This window comes from Oxyura jamaicensis (genome assembly GCF_011077185.1).
Source record: "Oxyura jamaicensis isolate SHBP4307 breed ruddy duck chromosome 1 unlocalized genomic scaffold, BPBGC_Ojam_1.0 oxy1_random_OJ106361, whole genome shotgun sequence".
Classification (NCBI taxonomy): Eukaryota; Metazoa; Chordata; class Aves; order Anseriformes; family Anatidae; genus Oxyura; species Oxyura jamaicensis.
Window position 1 is genome coordinate 2,052 of NW_023303207.1, and position 7,888 is coordinate 9,939.

Sequence of the window (7,888 nt, forward strand, 5' to 3'; positions counted from 1 at the left end):
CCAGAAATCTAGTTTTCTTCATATCCATAAGTGGTAGAGGCACCAAACATTGAACAAAGAAAAATTCTTCATTCACTTAAATGTTTACCTTTGATCAGTAAGAATTCAAATTAATCAAGTCCTGATCTATTACCTGATAAATCGAATATGTTTGCTTCAGTAACAAAGACACCGCTAATTTTGCCAGGTACCTTCAACTGGACACAGCTACCTTGTCAGTAATTTTAAGTAAGTAGCTATCTTACTTGCAGAACTTCGTACGTTTTAAAAAGTTAAACAGTTTAAACAGTTTAAACAGTTAAAAGTTTAAAAAGTTAACAACTTACAAAGCATATTGCTGTTTGTTTTGTCAGAACAGTTATGTGTGGAGTGGGCTGAGGGTGGGGCTGCAGCATTTTTACTTCTGGCAAATACAGCTGGTGGTTAACCCCTACCTATGACAACATATCAGATTTACTTGCCTGTTTTTGCTTACTAAATGACTCATTCAATGCACTCAGTCTAGGACAGGCTTATTAGCTGTTTCTTCACCAGACATAAGATAGACCACATTATTTGAAGAACAAATCTTTGGCCGAAACTGCAGGCTCCAAAAAGCCTATCCAAGATATGTATGAGAAGCATAAAAAAATAGTCATTTAGAAAGCACGTATACTACATATATACATTTATAAAGCATACATATAGAAAGCATCACAGATGAGCAGAACAGATGATAGATAAACTTCTTATTGAAAAACTTCAAACCAGCTCACATTAACTTCTCCTCACAGCTCTTCTGCAAAAACTCCAAACAGCCAAGGTGAATTTCAAAATGAGAACAATCTCTTTTTCTGCTCTTCTCCTGACCTATACCCATTAGAACTCCACAATAAGCATATGGCATCTTAATAACTTAGAGTAGCTACTAAGTCATTTGATAGAAATTTCTGATTACGGAATATATATATCCCCAAAGGACACACATCTCCAAAAAGACCAGAATATGTATGTTTGGAAATTGGAAATTAAAGTAAATTTATACTACCTGGAAAGTTTTTTTGTTTAAGAAAATTTTAATTTCTTATTTCACTCCTGCTTGAGATCTCAGCACTGAAAGCAATTTGTTTAATAACACTCAGGTCATAATCAGAGCAATGCATTTCATTACTATGGACAGGAATTCAGTATGAAGAACAATATAAACATTACCAAAGACCACTGTCAAAACAAACTAAACAAGTGCTACTAGCAGAATTGGTGGGGTGGGGGGTTGTTCTGAGGGGTTTGCTCATTCCTCATTTTAAGGCCAAATTCCTCTGGCAACTCTGTCAGGTAGCAATTCCTACAAATCACAGGTTTAACATGGTACTGAAATATAGGCGATTTTTCACTTTTTTCCTCAAAAAGAATGAAACTACATGATGCAATAACGCTCAATTCTTTAAATCGCTGAAGAGTTCAGTCCTTTTAGTGTTTTATTTTTGTAATTTCCAATTCTGTAATTTGCCTCATAGCAGTATGTTGTTTGTAATGAAAAGCTTCTGCAGATTTTAAAAACAGCTAGCTATACAGTAAAATTGAATGGAAAAAAAATCCTACAAAGATAGCATGATCCATGTGGTTAACATTCACTTAGTTGTTTGTTATTTATTCAATGAGGAGTTCACAGTTACATTGCAGAAAAATAATTAAGTATTGCTTTTTTAAAACAGGAAAGCACATTACAGCTCCTACATTCTGCATTAAAATTTCAGTATTTACCATCTGTTTCTAAGAAGCAAAGTATACACTTAACCAGAGGCAAACATCAACAACACCATGAGGACCTAAGACCAGAGAAATTTTTATGACCATTTTTCAATTTGAAACCTTTGACTGTATTAGTAGTTGCAATAAATGTGATCTTCAAGAAAAAATTCAATGTTTATGCCTAAAGCATAACTAATAAATTAGTTATACAATAATAGATTACTAATTGTTTCAGAGATACTCAAAATTCTTCTACTATTAAGAAATATGTTATTTCAAGCTGAGTACTCATTACTTTGAATAACCTACAAGTATTTAAGGAGGCATCAAAGTCTTCTGGCTGGAATCACAGGTAAACACTAGGATGATATTTTAAGAAGAAATACAAGCTTTTTGTCTCTTCAGATAATGTAATGCCCCCCCCCCCAATTGAAATTAAATTAAATTTTCTACTTTTAGAAAGGTAGGGGAGTTTATGCTTCTCAGTTAGATTTTTTTTCCCCTCCCAAGTCTGGTAGCATTTTTAATCACAATAAAAAGCTTTAAAATTTCCAGAAAAAGAAAATTAAGGACTTTGGAAAGTATCATTTAATATTATTCAAATTAATGAGCTGTTGCCAAAAGCAAATTAATAGAAAAACGTGCGTGCTATATAAGTACAACACAACTGGAGATCACAGATGCAAGGCTTAATTTCATGCTACATGAGAAAATGAAAGTCTACTTTTTTTTTCCTTATGGCATCTAAATCTCTGTAGGCATACAGACTTGTATCTGTACATGCCAGTTCTCAAAGAATGTTTAGAAGGGACTGTATTACATCAAAGTTGGTAGGCTGAGACTGAAAAAAGAGTATTTTGCTCCTTTAATAAAAAGAACTGCTTTTTTATCCTTCAATCAGATGGACAATACCTTTCCATACAAAGAGGTTCAAGGGCTGTATGTACAACCTTCATCATTAGACAGTGAAAAATAGGTATCAACAAAATGCCAATGTGTATTTAGTCATATAATGGGATGTAAGAAATATCCATCATCATGAATCAGTTTGCACTTCATCAATGAAAGGCACAGTAATACAGCAGTTGGTGTCTGGATTTGATCACACAACAGAAGTATGTCCAATCAGGTATTAAAGGAAGAGACTTCAAGGTCATAAGGAAAAAAAGAAAAAAGTACACCGTATACAGTGTATCCAGTCCTTTAACTGATCCCTGTTACATTCAAGGGGGCTCAGGTGAAGAACACAACACAGAACACGTCACAGGAACTTACTCCCAGTAACTGAGGTTCATTTCAATCCCAGCACTGGCTTAATTTTTTTTGTTTTTTTTTTTTAATAAAAAGATAATGAAGTAAGAAATCAGATGCAAAGCCACCTATTTTACAGTAGTAGTTGCTTATATTACAACTGATTCAATTGAAATCTATGTGGCTGTGTAATATTCTTTTCCACAGTCCAAATGAAGTACAGTTGAATATATTCAAGGAATCATGGAAAAATTTAGTTTGGGCATCCTCAGGAGGACACAACCACACCCAAAAGCACATCTACGTTAGGCATCATGTTGTTTAAGGCCATATATACAGTCAAGTTTAGAATATCTGCAACAAGTCTAGTCAAACAAAGTAATGATAGTCAAGCACTAGATGACACAAACAGAATTTTCTTTTCCTATTCATCTGTTCATCTATTTGTTCATCTATTTGACAACCGAAGTGTCTCTAGAAGGTTTCAAGACTTAGAACTGAGAACAGCACATTAGGAAATGCTACAAAAGTCAAACACTGATTTGCAAAATAAGATATGTAAAATAAAAGTAAATAGCTCAATTTTTTCAATCCATTCCCAGACAGAATTTAAGATTCATAAAAACTTACAAAAAAACTTCACCCCTTAATTCTTTTCTTGGGACTCAGCTTCAATCTGAAGTGTCCAGATCCTGTAAGACGCAAATAAGATTCTACGTCATATACATTTCATATCTAACTTCATAACTACTTTTGAAATTATAGTATTCGCATGTAATACAGTGCTGTATGTAATAAAACAGTGGATGGAAAAGCTTCAGCAATTATACCAGTTTACTGTAATAAGAACGACTTATGCCATCTACAAGACTTCTATAACTGCCTTTCCCAATCTTAAGAAACACTTTTAGAAGAAAATAAACCACATTATAAGATTAAACACCAATATATACACCTTTTATAAATATAATAAATCTTCAAAAAATTTTCAAAAAGTTTATGCAATCATAAAGAAAAGTTCTTCTTTCCTTGACTATAGTTCTTAATATGGAAATTAAAATAAAGATATTATTCACAAACCAAACTCTCATCTGAAAGGTACTAAACAATATGAGCAAAAAATCTCTAATACCTATTATTTATGGAATTTAAGAAAATCTGCAGAATCAATGTAATTTTTTTTAAAGAACTTTTTAAAGAGCTTTGTTTTAAACAATTCTTAAAGCAAGAAAAAAAGCAACAAAGTGCAAATTCCAAGTCCATTTAATTACCCTAGATTGACACAGCTTCACAAAAAAAAAAAAAAAAAAATAATAGCTCCATTTTCACACAAAAGAATTAGCTCTGATAGCTCCCTACCAAGAAGGTAGGGACTGTTTTTTCAAATTCACCTAAGACAGGAAGAAAAACATGACAGTTTTGTATGGAAAATCTACTCAAGAACTGGCAATTGCTCAAACATAACCTAGAAGAAACTAACATCAGAAAACTAGTAAAATCATATTCTATGAAAGGTGATTTCTGAAAAGCTATTAAGAAATGTATTTGTAAAAGGTACAGTACACTAAAGTAATTTATAATGCTATTACGTGAGTGACAAAGAACAAAAGGAGATAGACTGCAGAAAACTCAGCAGAAAGGGACCTGGGGGTGCTAGCTGACAGCAGGCTCAGCACAAGGCAGCAGTGTGCCCTGGCAACCAAGAGGGCACACTGCATTTTGGGGTGTATTAAACACAGCATGGCCAGCCAAAAGAGGTGATTCTCCCACTATACTCAGCATTGGTGCAGCTTCATCTTGAATATTGTGTGTAGTTCTGGACTTCACAATATAAAAAGGATGTTAAGGTCCTTGAAAGTGTCCAGAGGAAGGCAACAAAGCTGGTACGAGGGCTGGCAGGCAGTTCCTGTGAGGAGAGGCTGAGGACACTTGGGTTTCCTTGTCTGGAGAAAAGGAGCTGAGAGGTGACCTCACTGCTCTCTGCAGCTCCCTGAGGAGGGGAGTGCAGAGGGAGGTGCTGGTCTCTGCTTCCTGGTCACCAGTGACAGAATATGAGGGAACAGCACAAAGCTGCGACAGGGAACGTTTTCAGACTGGACATTAGGACAAAATTTCTCTGTCAGGTGATCAAACACTGGAACAGGCTTCCTAGAGAGACTGTCAACACCCCATGCCTGTCAGTGTTCAAGAGGCATTAGGATAATGCTCTTAGTAACATGCCTTTTTTTTTTTCCCCTGAAGTGGTCAGGTAGTTGCACTTGATCTTTGAAGACCCCTTCCATCTGAACTGCTCTAGTTTCTAAATTCAAAAACAGACTGGAAGGAAAAAAAATAGTAGCAGGAAACAAAAAAAAGTGCAATATTAGATAAAAACTGCACAACTTCCACTTATTGCTCCTCAACTCATATATACATACTTAAAACTAACACAAATTGGTGTGCATTTATGTATAGGAAAGAATTAATAAAAATCAGAACATAAGTGTTTTCACCTAGATTAATAAAAAGGTGTCAGCCCCAGGCCAATGTCTAAAATACTACTCTGCTTGTGATTCTGAAATAATTGAGTTTTACTTCAGTGTATTTCCTGAGGTAGAGATCTACCACACGCATGGACAATTTTTGTCTCTATACCAGACCACAGCCCATGGACCACAGGGACATTCCATGTGTAACCATACGTACTCAGGACAGAATAATCCAGAAGAAAAGACTGCAAGTACCACAGTGGTACTTTTAGCATATATTTCAAATTAGAAGGCTGCACAGAGAAGATCTGTATAGCCTGTTTTCCAAGTGTTCTGGTCACTGAGATCTATGGTCATGGAAGGACAAAAGCAAACAAACAAACATACGACTCTCTATCAAGACAAAGACGGACTTAATTCCAGAGGGCTACCTCTTGACATAAGCAGTTTTAGTAACATTTACTTTTTCACTGAGGATTTTACCTGCCCATGAATCTTTATCAGTTTTTCCCAACTTTTAGAATGTACTCTTTAAAATAATATCGACTTTTTCATTCTTGGTATCCAAAGATGAGTTCAAAATAAGACCATTTTAAAACCAGCAAAAGTATCATATTAAAATACAGCTCCAGAATCAACGGATACTTTTTCAGAAGACTGAATTCTAACAACTTAAGATTTTATAGAAAGTCCTTCCAAGGTTTCCAGTAATAATTTTTCACCATAATTGATTTCTTGTGACCAGAGCACAGAAATTTTTAGTTTCATTATATAAAAAAAACACGCAGTTTACTAATTTTAAATTTTCTTTAATATCCCTCTAAAAACTTTATACATCACAAATATCTTTTCATTTAAAAGGCCAAAGCATTCACAAAATATATACAAACTCCTATGACAATTTTGATAAAGCTGATATAATGAAAATCTGTTGTGCTGTCTAGAAAAGCCACCCCCAAAATCTCAAAAATAGTTAGAATTGAATAGCATTTTGAATTAAACATCTATGTTATGCACAGCCAGGCATGTACCTATAATTAATCAACATTGAGTCCAGATGAACAATCTAGGTGACTGTGATTCAGATTGCTGCTACTCAGGAGCCCTGGAAATATATCTGTATTCAACAAATAGCTAAGAGAAGTATGACTTGTCATCCACTAACTGGTTAATGAAGATCAGCAAGCAATTGCCCTGAAAATGCTGGAGCAAAATGACCATAGTAGGCTTTAATAACTAACTCTCACATTTAAAGAACTCTTATTGCAATAGGAACCATAAAGTTGGAGACAATCCTCTTAAATGACAGACTGTTTTCAGACTTACACAGGGACAGGACAAGATGCACAGGAGAAAGTCAGAATAGTGAGTTTTGACCAGATATTGGAAAGGGTTGCCCACAGACATTGTAGACACTCCATCCCAAAAAATACTCAGACTTGAACTATAAAAGCCTCTGAGCAATCTACTTTAATTTATCCTTCTTTAAGCAAAGTTCTGGAGTAGAAAAACTCCAGACTTCCCTTCCATCTAACGTCCATGGTTCAATGTTTTACACTTTATTCAGAATAATATAGTAATATAACAACAATAATACTTACAACCTCTAGAATCATAGAAGTGGAGACCAAAAAAGTGAATCCACCCTTGAGATCATTTTCCAGTTAAATTATACTACTGATATAATAACCAACTTCTGTTTAAGATCATTTTAGGATTTGGTTTGCTAACAAACCAACTTCCAGAGAGAAGCAGAAAACAAAGTACCTCTAGAAGTCTTCACTACCATAGGGGGAGCAAAAGTACCAAAATCCTAGTGAAATATTTTCATCGTGAATTTAAAACAAGTCTCAAGTGAATCTCTTTATATCTTGAAGAAGGCTGAGGAGATGTCAACATGAAAAGAAGTTTACAAGAAGAATTTATTCTCTGGTAGTAACAGAAAACCGTCATCGATTAATTTGCTCAAAATCCTTCCAAAAATCATTAAATTGCATGATTGAACTGTAAATATGGTAAGACATTTACAAATTGCAAAATCGCAATACTTTTTCTTTTTTTTTCCCCCAAAAAATAGAAAGTTAACGTTTCATAACAAACAAATGGCTTTTTGAGACAGTTTAAGATTTAGGAATCTCTATCTTCGTCTTGGTCTTGACAGATGCAATGCTTCCTTCTTTCATGCTTCTCTCTCAAAAGAATAGAGAGGTTATCAATTCAAGACAGGAAATAGTTTATGCAACAGGACATTCCAACTATATATTTACTTTTTGTATATTGCTTATTCATGTAACACAGCATTTTTTACTTGAAAAGAAATAAATAAATGGTACAAAAATATCCACTGTTGCAAGTTTTGGAATGCTAAGGTGTACAGTGGTCTTTTTATTTATTACAACCAGAAATTAATATTGGGGCATATTCTATTTTAATTTAAC

The 7,888-nt window shown here is 34.3% G+C and overlaps 2 long non-coding RNA genes across 2 annotated transcripts; one reads left to right on the forward strand and one right to left on the reverse strand.

The window, feature by feature from the left end:
- Positions 1-322: 322 nt before the first annotated feature.
- Positions 323-3,884, reverse strand: LOC118156881. Its single transcript, XR_004746478.1, has 3 exons — positions 3,613-3,884; positions 3,141-3,142; positions 323-598 (listed from the first exon to the last, which is right to left on the reverse strand). It is a non-coding gene; the product is annotated as an uncharacterized LOC118156881 (long non-coding RNA).
- LOC118156882 lies at positions 3,620-7,114 on the forward strand. Its single transcript, XR_004746479.1, has 3 exons — positions 3,620-3,676; positions 4,666-4,667; positions 7,103-7,114. It is a non-coding gene; the product is annotated as an uncharacterized LOC118156882 (long non-coding RNA).
- The last annotated feature ends 774 nt before the right edge of the window (positions 7,115-7,888 follow it).